The sequence below is a fragment of the Lathyrus oleraceus genome, chromosome 3, assembly GCF_024323335.1.
Source record: "Lathyrus oleraceus cultivar Zhongwan6 chromosome 3, CAAS_Psat_ZW6_1.0, whole genome shotgun sequence".
Taxonomy (NCBI): domain Eukaryota; kingdom Viridiplantae; phylum Streptophyta; class Magnoliopsida; order Fabales; family Fabaceae; genus Lathyrus; species Lathyrus oleraceus.
In genome coordinates this window covers 288,320,928-288,334,249 of record NC_066581.1, presented here as the reverse complement: position 1 = coordinate 288,334,249, position 13,322 = coordinate 288,320,928, and the positions used below count along the sequence as shown (strand labels likewise).

Sequence of the window (13,322 nt, the reverse complement as noted above, 5' to 3'; positions counted from 1 at the left end):
TTCTGACAAACTATGTAGGCCTAGGATGCGACATCCTGCCGAGTCCGCTTCCGTCTTCTTCCATCTGTGTTTTATTCCAGTGTGTGTGCATTCTTTTTGAGCAGTTATTTAGCAACCTTATTCTATTCTTCTGAGCGTGGATCCCTTTGAGTACGACGGACGTGAGGGGTGCTAATACCTTCCCCTTGCGTAACCGACTCCCATACCCTGTAATCTCCGGTCGTAAGACCATTTCCTTTCCAGGTTTACTTCGAGCGTTTCCTTTCCCTCCTTTGGGATAAATAACGCACGGTGGCGGCTCTGTTTGTTTTTGTTTTTCCCGCCGGTTGTTTTTCGCGTTGCGACAAGAGGTAGACTTTCGTTCGCTTCAATCCCTATGACGTACACTAGGTTGTACCCATCGTTACTGGGAAAAGGGTTGGTGACTCCCAGACCTTTGGGTCCTCCACCAAATCCCTTACCGCCATGGTACAATCCAGATGCCCATTGTCCTTTCCATGAGGGTGCCCCTGGACATGATTGAGAGGGATGTTATTCTTTGAAGCATATTGTACGAGAGCTGGTTGAGAAGAAGATTCTTTCATTTCGAGATATCGGACCCAGCGTAAAAAGTAACCCTCTGTCGGCGCATGGTGATGTTAATGCCATCGAGGATGCTCCTGATGTTTGTATAATCAAAAATGTTGAAGATGTTAAAAATCTGTTGCTAGCACTCCATGCAAGATTGGTGAGAGCTAGTTTTATTGATACATGTCACGACAACTGTGAAGAATGTGTCGTTCATCCAAGGGGATGTAAAGTGGTACGAACTGATATTCAAAACTTGATGGATCAAGGCGTTTTACAAGTTTGTGGTCCTGCAACAAACGAGGAAATTTCAGTCATTGAACCCTTTTTCAATCTACCAGAACTAGTTGAGATAACTTATCAAAGAAAAGATGTTGTTCATCCATCACCCGTGGTAGTTTGTATGCCTACCCCCTTTCCCTTTGAAAGCACCAAAGCGGTACCTTGGAAATATGACATAACTGTGGTAGATGGAGTGGTAGAGGAAGAACCCAAAGATGTTGAAGGTGAGAAAAGCTTGTATAATGTTGACACCAATATCACTAACATCGTAGAGACGAGCAAAATGACCCGCAGCGGTCGGATTTATACTCCCGATGTTAATATAATCCCTCAAGAACCAACAAGGGAAGCTACAATTGCAAATCCTGCCCCAGAGTATGGAGGGGTACAACCGGCAGTGCAAGCAGATGAACCGATTGAATTTCTAAAAATGATAAAGAAAAGCGACTACAAGATAGTTGATCAGTTACATCAGACACCGTCAAAAATATCTATCTTGTCCTTGCTTCTGAATTCCCAAGCTCATAGGGAGGCTCTACTGAAAGTGCTTGCTCAAGCTCATGTTACCCAAGATATAACGGTTAGCCAATTCAACGGGGTGGTCGCCAATATCACAGCCTGTAACACTCTAAGTTTCAGCAATGAAGAGCTACCCAAGGAAGGGAAGAATCACAATCGCGCCTTACATGTATCCATAAAGTTCCAAGAAGATGCTCTGGCCGGGGTCTTAGTTGACACTGGATCGTCCCTCAATGTTCTACCAAAGAGGGCACTTGCTAAATTATCTTACCAAGGTTCGGAAATGAAACCTAGTGCACTTGTGGTAAAAGCATTTGATGGTTCTCGGAGGACAGTAGTTGGGGAGGTAGAGCTACCAATCCAAATCGGACCGCACGTATTCCCCATCAATTTCCAAGTCATGGACATAAATCCCGCTTACAGCTGCCTTTTGGGACGTCCATGGATACATGCTGCTGGGGCAGTGACTTCTACTTTGCATCAAAAAATGAAGTTTGTTGTCGATGACAAGCTCGTCATTGTCTCGGGTGAAGAAGATTTTATCATCAGTCAACTCTCCTCTTTCCGTTATATCGAGGCTGATGAGGATTCCTTAGAGACCTCTTTCCAAGCACTTGAAATATCCAATGCCACACTTTCTGAGGTGAAGGATCCTATTGAGAAAACCAGTTTGTCGTTCGCCTCTTTGAATAGTGCAAGGTCAGCAGTTGAAAGTGGAGGCCCTGCAGGTTGGGGGCAAGTCATCAATGTCAGCGAGAAAAATGATCATTTTGTTTTGGGGTACAAGCCTTCTGCTAAGGGAGGAGCCCTGGTCCCTGCAAAGGACCGCGTGCGGAGCATACAAGAAGTTTTCCTAAGCACAGGATTTATCCATGGGGATCAAGTTGGTGCAGTCGAAAATGACACTGAAGATGGAGAAGCATCAAACCTGATATACCGGTGTGAAGCAGCCTTAACAAATTGAGAAGCAGTTGAGATTCCAGAAGTTTTTCCTGTGTCAAAGTAATTGTGTTTTCCTTTGTTTTTTTGAAAATCCTTAGCTCTGCCCAAGGCTAATGGATCATTTGTAGGGCCCCTTTAAATTTCAAAATCAATATGACAAATTAAGAGCATTTTGTTCAAATTCTTATCATTCATTTCTTTTGTTTTTGTTTCCTTAAAATGGTAATCCTTTCAAAAAACTACAAAAATATTTTTATTTCTTTTGCATTTTTCTAAAAAACCATCATTAAAAAACATGCAGAATAATCAATAAACCAGTTGAATTCGATGACCCCACTACTTCCTATAACTTTGAACTCCCCATCTACCAAGCGGAAGAGGATAGTGAGGAAGATTGTGGTTTCCCTGAAGAATTGGAAAGGCTGCTCGAGCACGAGTCAAAGGCCTTCCAGTCATATCAAGAACCAGTGGATACAATAAACCTTGGCACTGAGGAAGACAAGAAAGAGGTCAAAGTTGGGACTACACTTGGGGCAAGCATCAAAGAAAGATTGATCAAATTACTACAAGAATATGTAGATGTATTTGCTTGGTCGTATCAGGATATGCCAGGTTTAGATACTGAAATTGTTGTCCACAAGCTACCACTATGGCCAGATTACCTGCCAGTGAAGCAGAAGCTCCGAAGAGCAAGACCCGACATGGCTCTAAAGATTTGTGACGAGGTGAAACGTCAATTTGATGTCGGTTTTATAGCAATTGCGAAGTACCCCCAATGGGTAGCTAATATTGTACCAGTACCCAAAAAGGATGGCAAGGTCAGGATGTGTGTTGATTACAGGGATCTAAACAAAGCTAGTCCAAAGGACGATTTCCCCCTGCCACACATTGACACTCTGGTAGACAACACTGCTAAGTTCACGGTCTTCTCCTTTATGGATGGATTCTCGGGTTATAATCAAATTAAGATGGATCCATAAGACATGGAAAAGACCACATTCATCACCCCTTGGGGAACATTTTGCTACAAGGTAATGCCATTTGGTCTCAAAAATGCTGGGGCAACTTACCAAAGAGAAATGGTCACTCTTTTCCATGATATGATGCATAAGGAAATTGAGGTTTATGTAGATGATATGATTGCAAAATTCCAAAGTGAAGAGGATCATATAGATCACTTGCAAAAGCTATTTGAGCTTCTTCGGAAATTTCTACTACGGCTGAATCCTGCTAAATGCACCTTCGATGTCCGATTTGGAAAGTTGCTTGGTTTCATTGTTAGTCAACGAGGAATTGAGGTAGACCCAGACAAGGTTAGGGCAATACAAGAAATGCCTGCTCCACGTACAGAGAAAGAAGTTAGAGGATTCCTGGGACGTTTGAACTATATGTCTAGGTTTATATCTCATATGACTGCTATGTCTGAACCTATATTCAAGTTGCTGAGAAAAGATCAAGCAGTTGAATGGAACTCTGACTGCCAAATGGCTTTTGAGAAGATCAGACAATACCTGCAAGAGCCCCCTATTCTAATTCCACCTGTTCAGGGGAAACCACTCTTTATATACTTAATTGTGCTTGAAAAGTCAATGGGATGTGTGCTAGGACAACATGACGAAACCGGCCGAAAAGAGCATGCCATCTACTATCTGAGTAAGAGGTTTACCGATTGTGAAACCCGATATTCACTCTTGGAGAAAACTTGTTGTGCTTTGGCATGGGCCACTCGTCGTCTAAGACAATACATGATTGTCCACACTACTTTGTTGATCTCAAAAATGGATCCAATAAAGTATATCTTTGAAAAGCCTGCTTTGACTGGAGGACTCGCCCATTGGCAGATGTTACTATCTGAGTATGACATCCAATATGTATCTCAGAAAGCCATTAAAGGAAGCGTGTTGTCTGATTACCAGGCAAACCAGCCCGTTGAAGACTACCAGCCATTAAAGTTTGACTTCTCTGATGAAAACATTATGGTAGTAAAAGATTGTGAAATCCCAGGGCTTGATGAAGGACCTGAACCCGGATCTCGGTGGAAGCTCATGTTCGATGGTTCCTCCAATTACATGGGGCATGGCGTAGGAGCTGTTCTATTGAATCCGAATGGTGGATACACTCCTTTCACAGCAAGGTTGTGTTTTGATTGCACAAATAATATAGCAGAATATGAGGCGTGCATCCTAGGCATTGAAGCAGCAATTGACCTCCGAATCAAAATCCTCGAAGTATGTGGAGACTCAGCCTTGGTGATATATCAAGTCAAAGGCGAATGGGAAACCCGTGATACAAAGTTGATCCCATATCGCACCTATGTCATAGAACTAATAAAATACTTTGATGAAATCACTTTCCATCATATCCCGAGAACTGAGAATCAAATTGAAGATGCTTTGGCTATGTTGGATTCAATGTACCAAGTTAGATTCCATAATGAAGCACCTCTCATTTAGATCGAGCGGAAAGTTGAGCCTGCCTATTGCCAGTCGGTTGAAGAGGAAGCCGATGGTAAACCTTGGTTTCACGACATCAAATGCTTTTTTCAAAATCAAGAATATCCAACAGATGCAACAGTCCTTGACAAGAAAACGTTGAGGAAGTTAGCATACAAATTCTTCTTAAGCAATGGTGTGTTATACAAGAGAAACCACGACATGATCCTGCTCAGATGCGTGGATGGATGTGAAGCGGACCTGTTGATCAAGGAGATTCATGAAGGATCCTTTGGAACTCATGCCAATGGGCATGCCATGGCCAAGAAGATTTTGAGAGCCGGTTATTACTGGTTGACCATGGAATCCGATTGCTTCAATTATGCTAGAAAATGTCATAAATTCCAAATCTACGCAGATAAGGTACACGTGCCTCCAACCCTACTAAACGTTTTAACATCACCTTGGACGTTCTCAATGTGGGGCATTGACATGATTGGAGCCATCGAGCCTAAAGCTTCCAACGGTCACCGCTTCATCCTGGTTGCTATTGATTACTTTACCAAATGGGTAGAAGCCGCCTCTTACGCTAATGTGACAAAACAAGTGGTTGCACGGTTCCTCAAGAAAGAGATCATTTGCCATTATGGGGTTCCAAGCCGGATCATCACAGATAATGGGACGAATCTGAACAATAGGACCATGAAGGAACTATGCGAAAGCTTCAAGATTGAACACCATAACTCTTCACCATATCGTCCAAAGATGAATGGCGCTGTTGAAGCCGCTAATAAAAACATCAAGAAAATCCTGCAGAAAATGGTGAAAACCTACAAGGATTGGCACGAAATGCTATCCTTTGCACTGCATGGATACCGGACTTCCGTCCACACTTCAACAGGGGCAACCCCATTTTCTTTGGTATATGGGATGGAAGCGGTTCTCCCAATTAAAGTGGAGATACCTTCAATGAGAGTCTTGATGGAAACCAAGCTAGAAGAGGCTGAATGGATTCAAAATAGATTTGATCAGTTAAACCTTATAGATGAGAAGCGAATGACTTCTTTATGCCATGGTCAGCTATACCAGAAACGGCTCAAAAGGGATTTTGACAAGAAAGTACTTGTTCGGGAATTCAGAGAAGGAGACCTCGTGCTCAAGAAGATCTTGCCAATACACAAGGACTCACGTGGGAAGTGGACTCCCAATTATGAAGGCCCATATGTTGTGAAGAAAGCCTTCTCCGGAGGTGCCTTGATCCTCACAACTATGGATGATGAAGAGCTCTCGCACCCCGTGAACTATGATGTAGTTAAAAAATATTATGCCTAATAAAAACCCGATAAATCGAAAACCTGAAAGGGCGATTTAGGCACACAAAAAAAGGGTATCCCGGTGGACTGAAAACCCGAAAGGACGGTCCAGGCAAAAGTTATGGATGAATAAAAAAAATGGTAGCTCGCTAAGTCGAAAACCTGAAAGGGCGACTAAGGCAAAAAGGAACGTCCCGGTGGATTGAAAACCCGAAAGGGCGATCCAGGAAAAAGTTAGGGGCACAAGGTATAAACTGCATCAGTTGTTACTGATTGACACCGAAGAATCTGAGGCGAAGATCAATCCAGTTACTCCCCTTAGAAGCAAGGTTTTGGGGAATCATATCTATTGGGGATGTTAGTGGTCACTGAATTCAACGTAAACCTTTCCTTATTGCCATTTTCCAAAAAATTGTAACATTCCTTGGAGCTACGCCATTTGTGTGCTACCATTCTTGAATAGAATACAAGTTTTTCCTGTTAATCATTGTTAATTGTGTTCTTCTATGTTTTCCTTTGTTATGCGAAGTGTCATTTATTTGTTAATAATGAAATTTTGAAATTCGAAAAGAATTTGAAATTTAGTGAAAGAAACAAAATTACTTTGATATATGTGAAAATCGAGAGAAAATCATTTGTTTTTCCGAAAGTCTCAAGAGTGCATAAATACTCCTGGATCACCAACAAAAATCTCCATGGAACACAACTTATTAATCTTCTGGAAGGATGGACCTTTGGTTATTATAATTGTCAATCTTAATAGGTTCTCCTCTGGATACGCCTGTTAATTGTACGGGTTTGAGTTATTGGTGTTGAGGAATCAGAATCTCTGTAAACAGTCCCTACAAACTCACAGTCTGCCTATTGTCAGCATTGCATATCATGACCATTCATATATCATGCATAAAACAAAAATCAAGTCATGCATGGTTCAAAGTGTACTCTGTGCCCATGTGTTTGACCCCTTCGGTCCCGTTGTTGATTGTTATCCCTTGACCCAAAGACCAGTTGTCGCTAGTATCGTTTCAAAAGTTCAAATCGTCGTTGGCATCACTGTCAGTCTGTTTGTAAATACATTTGTAATTGATATCTGAAGTTTGGTTGTCGCCAACATCATTTAAAGTCCAACTGTTGTTGGCACCAATCTGTTAAAAGCTGGTTGTAATCCATTGCTTACAGTCAAAGTCCAATTGTTGTTGGCACCAATCTGTTAAAAGTTGGTTGTAATCCATTGCTTACAGTCAAAGTCCAACTGTTGTTGGCACCAATTTGTTAAAAGCTGGTTGTAATCCATTGCTTACAGTCAAAGTCCAATTGTTATTGGCACCAATCTGTTAAAAGCTGGTTGTAATCCATTGTTTATAGTCAAAGTCCAATTGTTGTTGGCACCAATCTGTTAAAAGCTGGTTGTAATCCATTGTTTACAGTCAAAGTCCAATTGTTGTTGGCACCTATCCGTTAAAAGTTGGTTGTAATCCATTACTTACGGTTAAAAGTCCAATTGTTGTTTGGCACGTACAGAGAGTTTAATTACCCTGTCTTTCCTGATGGTTCCGTGAAAGTTATGTATGACTCATCATCTTGAGGAATTCCCAGAAGCTTGGAGGTTTTTCGTGTTAGAAAACTCCAATGATGTTGGTTTTGTTTGATTTCTTTGTAAAGAATCATCATAGCCTTTTGCACGGATGATCTACTTATAAGAAGACTCCTGCTTATCTTTGTTTTGCCCAAATTCCCTATTAAGAATCTCCAAAATCTTTGACTGGAAGAATTTCTTGAGAGAACTCTCCAGAGTTTTCAGAAGTATTCTAAAATCGTCAGGTCATGTCTGAACCTGTGAGTGAAACTTTCTTTGAATATCCAAATGCTGAGGTCACATATGAACCTGTGAGTGAAACTTTCTTTGAATATCCAAATGTTGAGGTCACATATGAACCTGTTGATTAAAAATTCTTTGGTTTTCTAATATTCTTAGGTCATGTTTGAGCCTATTGTTGAAACGCTTTGAATTTTCCAATGCTGTTAGGTCATGTATGAGCCTGTTGATGGAACTTTCTTTGTACGTTTTCCAGTATTGTCAGGTCATGTTTGAATCTGTTTATGGAACCTTTTTGATATCCCCCAACATTGATTAGGTCATGTCTGAACCTGCTGTCAGAACCGTTCTTGGTATTCCCCAGCATTGTCAGGTCATGTATGAACCCGTTGCTGTTGAGCCTTTATTCCAGTATTATCAGGTCATGTCTGAACCTGTTTTGAAGAATCTTTTTCTTTGATTATTCAAGTGTTGTCAGGTCATGTATGAACCTGTTGCTGAACCTTTTGTTCTAATGTTGACAATTCATGTATGAACTTGTTGTGGAAATTTTCTCAAAATATTCGAGTTGTTAGTAAGTCATATGTGAACTTACTGTCAAAATCTCTCGTATTCTAAGTGTCGTTCATCGAATTTCACTTTGAGTACTATCCAGTGTGTGTCTGGTTCCCCATCAAGATTGTTATCCCCAGCGAGTTGGTTTTTACCATTTGTTTGGCCCTGAAAATTTTTCCACCCTCATTCATATTTTGTTTATTTCATTCATTTATTCAATCATGGTCCACCATTTACATAGCATATGATTAATTCATCATACATAAGGTCTCTAAAATGCAAAGAAATATTTTTTGACTTGCTAACAAGAAACACCAATTTTTCGTTTATATCGATGTCATATTCATTACAAATAGTTGTCTAAAACATACATGATTTACAAAAATGGCACTTAAGTTTTAATTACAAGGAGGAAATTGCCAACTTCGATCATAATAAAGCTTGGAAAGCTGAGAAGGGAGAGTGAGCGTGCCAAGAAAGCTCCTAGTAGCCAGCACGAGATCCGTGTGGAAATTGAATCACTTTTTGATGGAGTTGATTTCTCTGAGCCACTTACCCGTGCTTGATTTGTAGAGTTGAACAATGATTTGTTCAAAATCAATGGAGGAAGCAGAGAAAACTTGGTCCAAACTTTTGCAGTTTGAAAGTAACCCCCCATCACAGGCTTTTGTGTACAAAATGGAAGTCTACTCTAAGGTTGGCGTGCCTATGAAGTCCTTGGAGGTATTTAGGGAAATGCAGTTGAAACTAGGTAAGACAAGTGTGCCAGCATAAAATAAAATAATAGAAATACTGTGCAAAGCACAAGAATCCGAATTTGCAGAATCAATCATGACAGAATTTGTCAATAGTGGTCTGAAGCCCCTTACACCATCATATGTTTATTTATTAAACATGTACTTCAACTTGGAATCACATGATAAATTGGAAGAGGCGTTCTCTCAATGCCTAGAGAAATGTCGTCCTAATAGTGACATATACAGTATATATTTGGATTCTTTGGTGAAAGTTGGTAAACTTGACAAGGCTGAGGATATCTTTTGCCAAATATTTTGTGATGCAAGTATTGGTGCCAATGCCTGATCATGTAACAACATCTTACACAGATACCTATATTCGGGAAACAACTTAAAGGCGGAAAATTCATAATCTTCTGGTTATAATTTGCAGCAGAACCATACTCATTCAGGTTTCATTCAATAAAGTATTGACAATGATGCTTTCGCGTTTTTCCGACGAGTTCTGTTGGTAATTCGATGAATTTTCAAAGCTACTCTTCTTGTATAATCTCAAGAACAAACAGCTCGACACAGGATCTTAGTCTTTCTCTTCATTCATTCCAAGACAATTCCACAGTTGCAAGTGGGAGCCTTAATGCTAAATCTGTCCATGTGTGTGTGACCTGCAAAGGAGCAATCGAAGATGTAAATCTATCATGCATATGACAGCTCAATAGAATATGCCATGTTCTAAGAATTTTGCACAACGTCAAATGCAGCGTTTCTGCATAAACTCACCGACTCAGCAATGCACATGAAGGGTGGTTAGAGACCAAGAAGTTACCGCTTCCATCACTTGGACCTCCTGCAATGCAAACTCACCGGCGTCAATCCTCTCTCAAGAAATGGCTGCTGGTGCTCTGTCAATCAAAATCGAAATAAGACTTAGGGATTTACTAGCTCCAAGGGTTATAAACTGCATGCAATTAGTTTTTCTATATAAGATGCAATTAATGTGGAAGTTGCATTAAGACATGTAGAAGATGAGGCAGATTATATGGCACTGAAGAAAGTCGAACTGGAAGAAGCCGTGGATAATCAGGAATTTACACTAGAAGCCTGGCACTTGAAGAGGCAACAGATGCAACCCTTTTTGCAGTTCTATCATCCATTATCATGTATAATAACAGCTGCATTTTGCGTTCCTGCATTGGAAAAAATTGATCAAGATAACAATGTTATTCAAGTTATTATACTGGTTCCAACACGAGAATTGGCTTTGCAAACATCTCAAGTATGTAAAGAGCTTGCAAAACATTTGCAAATCCAAGTTATGGTTACAACAGGAGGTACCAGTCTAAAAGACGACATAAGGCACTTATATCAACTAATTCACCTGCTTGTCGGTACCCCAGGAAGGATACTGGATCTTACTAAGAAGGGTGTTTGCATTCTTAAGCATTGCTCAATGTTGGTTATGGACGAGGCTGATAAGCTTCTCTCCCCAGAGTTCCAGCCTTTGATTCAACAACTGATTCATTTTCTTCCAACAAACCTCTTGCACGATATTAACCACAACAATATCAGCAGCAAGGACAAAAAATAAGACATTCAAACACCGACACGCAGCCGTCATTAGTCCTTGTTTCAAAAGTAGTTTGTTTGATTCTCCGGCAGTTGCAAGCGAGAGCCTTATCCAACAATCTATTCCATGTGCGCATGACTTACAAAATACCATCCAGAGACATTGCAGCCTATCCTACATTCAAACAAGGCATTAAAATGTTAACTAGGTCATACAAAAACAATGCATCAAACCTATGTAAAGAACCATACAAAGCCAATAAGAACATGGTCCAACCAAGTTCAGGCCAAATCCCACACCTGCTGCAAACATTGAATAAGCAGATTTTGCAGCCAATTTGCAACGAAGCAAGATTGATGAAGAAGTTAATTCGCTATCGGATGAAGAAAAGGAGAATAAATGCGACAAAGAGTGGAAGGCATACCAGAATTTTAAACCTAATGATGAAGGGGTCTTGATGCATTCCAACACGCTTGGTCACTATAACAAACACAATTGTGGCCCTGCAAAATTAAACCAAATCACAATGGTCACTATCAAAACTAGATCAACAAGAATCAGTACTTGGAAAGGAAGAAGAGCGAGAATAAGATCATTCATTCAGTGTCAAGAGTCTTCTATGGCATGTTGGTTCTGTTTGGGATGCATGGTTCAGTTGTGCTTCAAATCAAATGACCTCTCAGATACAACCGTCAAACTGGGCAGATAGTGTCGCACGCTGATCTCGCTCATGTGTCAAATATCTGACATGGAATTTAATCTATAGTCTGTTAACCCCATCTACAATGCCAAGCCTGAGCAAGTGGAGAAATTTTTTGAAGCATGTTAACCAAGTGTCGACAAACAGAACTCAAAAGGAAAAGAACACACCAGACCTTACCAAGATAAACTGTTTCCTAATTGGCACTAGGGAATTGCCTCCTCCGATGACTATAGGTTCTTCAAGCGTATACATAATGCCCATGCCAAATAGAAACTCTGCTTATCAACCAGCTTCCGAATCAAGGCTTCCTCTTAAGCAATATGGCTGATGCGTTTTGTTAGAATTAGTTGCTGCTGCTGCGATTATGTCCACATCTGCAAAAGATCAAAAAAAAATATGCATGAAAAATCTGAAATGAAAAACATTATGGCAATGAACTGTAGAAGATTGGCCATTGAAATGAAATCACAGCATTAACACAAAAGAAATCGAAGCCAAGCTCGACCAAAGACCTGCATTCGTCGTAAGCAACACCGAACCTCAATGAATTGCGAAGACTCACTTTCCATTCATTTGCTCGCGTTTCGCTGCAGTAAAAAAAAGCACATTAACTCAGCTAGGCGGTAAAAGTCCAACAAGCAACCTAAAAAAGGATTAGGACAAATTCAAAGTAAGAAAGTATACGAATCGTGTTACCTGTTCCAGATCAAATACCAAATGAGACAAACAAGTTGTGAGCACCCTAAAGGACTTCCAAAGGGATACCCTTTTGATCTCTATAGCTAAATCAGAAACCCTAGGATGGTGAGTATAAAAGGAGGGGGCGGATACTGTTGGGGAGGGAGAGAGAAGGTGAGACAGCGGGGAAGGAGAAAAACCCTAGAAAATTGGAAGGCTACTGTAGCGAAAAAACCCTGGTGATTTTCCACCGAAAAAGCCGCCTCCTCCTCCACCAGCGATTGACAAAGTGTAAGAGTTCGTGGGAGCAGAAGGTTCATATCAAAGAAGAGCTTCCTGAAGAACAAGCTACAAAGGTGAGCGTTCTTGTTGGTTTATTTTGAAGCCACGGTTTCACATTTAGAGAGAGGTTGAGAGAGTGGCTGAGGTCGAGAGAATGGTCCTGTTTTTCTTGAGGAAGATGAACGAATCTTCTGTGATTTGTGTCACGTTCATCCGTTTCCTTTTCTTTTATTTATTCTTAAAAAGCATTTAAAACCTAATTAAAACCCACTTATCGTTTGGTTTTTCCTTGCATTTTTTTATTAACCGCTGTCTGCTGACATTGATGATGATTAAATTTTTGTTATCCCCACCCAACAGCCAGGCGGCTAGGGTTACTCTTTGGGATTCCCTCACCATTTTTGTGGGCTTTAGTAGCCCATTATCTTAAACAACCCATCTCATTTTAGTTAGTATTTATTTTAATTTATCTTGATCTATTTTTGTTTATATATTTAAGTTGTTGTTAAGGAAACAAATGACCATAAGTGGCCGAGTGGAGAGAGAGCAATTTCATCCTCTTTAGTGGGATGGGTTTAATACTTGGGAATAACATATATTCATATTTTCAAGTTTTGTGCTTGCTATTTTATTTAAATCTTTTATAACTTCTTACTATTTACTTTACCATTTTTGTACCTTGCTATCTAGTCTTTTTTTTCCTTTACGCTTGTTGATTTTATTCTTTCCGATTTATTTTTTTAATGTGTTGTAAATAATTTGTTTATTTATTTATGTATTTCGTCCGGCTTACTTTTGGACATATTCTCCACGAACTCATGCGCCATATCAATTTAATTTACCAACACCTCAAACCTCCACATTAATCCTTCTATTCAAACGTATCTTTTTTTATTAAAACTTGAAGAAAAAGATTATCCTGGATGGAA

At 40.1% G+C, this 13,322-nt stretch overlaps 1 long non-coding RNA gene across 2 annotated transcripts; it reads right to left on the bottom strand.

The window, feature by feature from the left end:
* Positions 1-8,817: 8,817 nt before the first annotated feature.
* Positions 8,818-12,585, bottom strand: LOC127129171 (uncharacterized). Of its 2 annotated transcripts, none has more exons than XR_007806201.1 (8): positions 12,130-12,585; positions 11,946-12,020; positions 11,611-11,807; positions 11,155-11,524; positions 10,542-10,904; positions 10,256-10,350; positions 9,944-10,065; positions 8,818-9,828 (listed from the first exon to the last, which is right to left on the bottom strand). It is a non-coding gene; the product is annotated as an uncharacterized LOC127129171 (long non-coding RNA). The 2 variants fall into 2 exon arrangements; XR_007806202.1 differs by having other exon boundaries at positions 10,542-10,899.
* Positions 12,586-13,322: the final 737 nt, after the last annotated feature.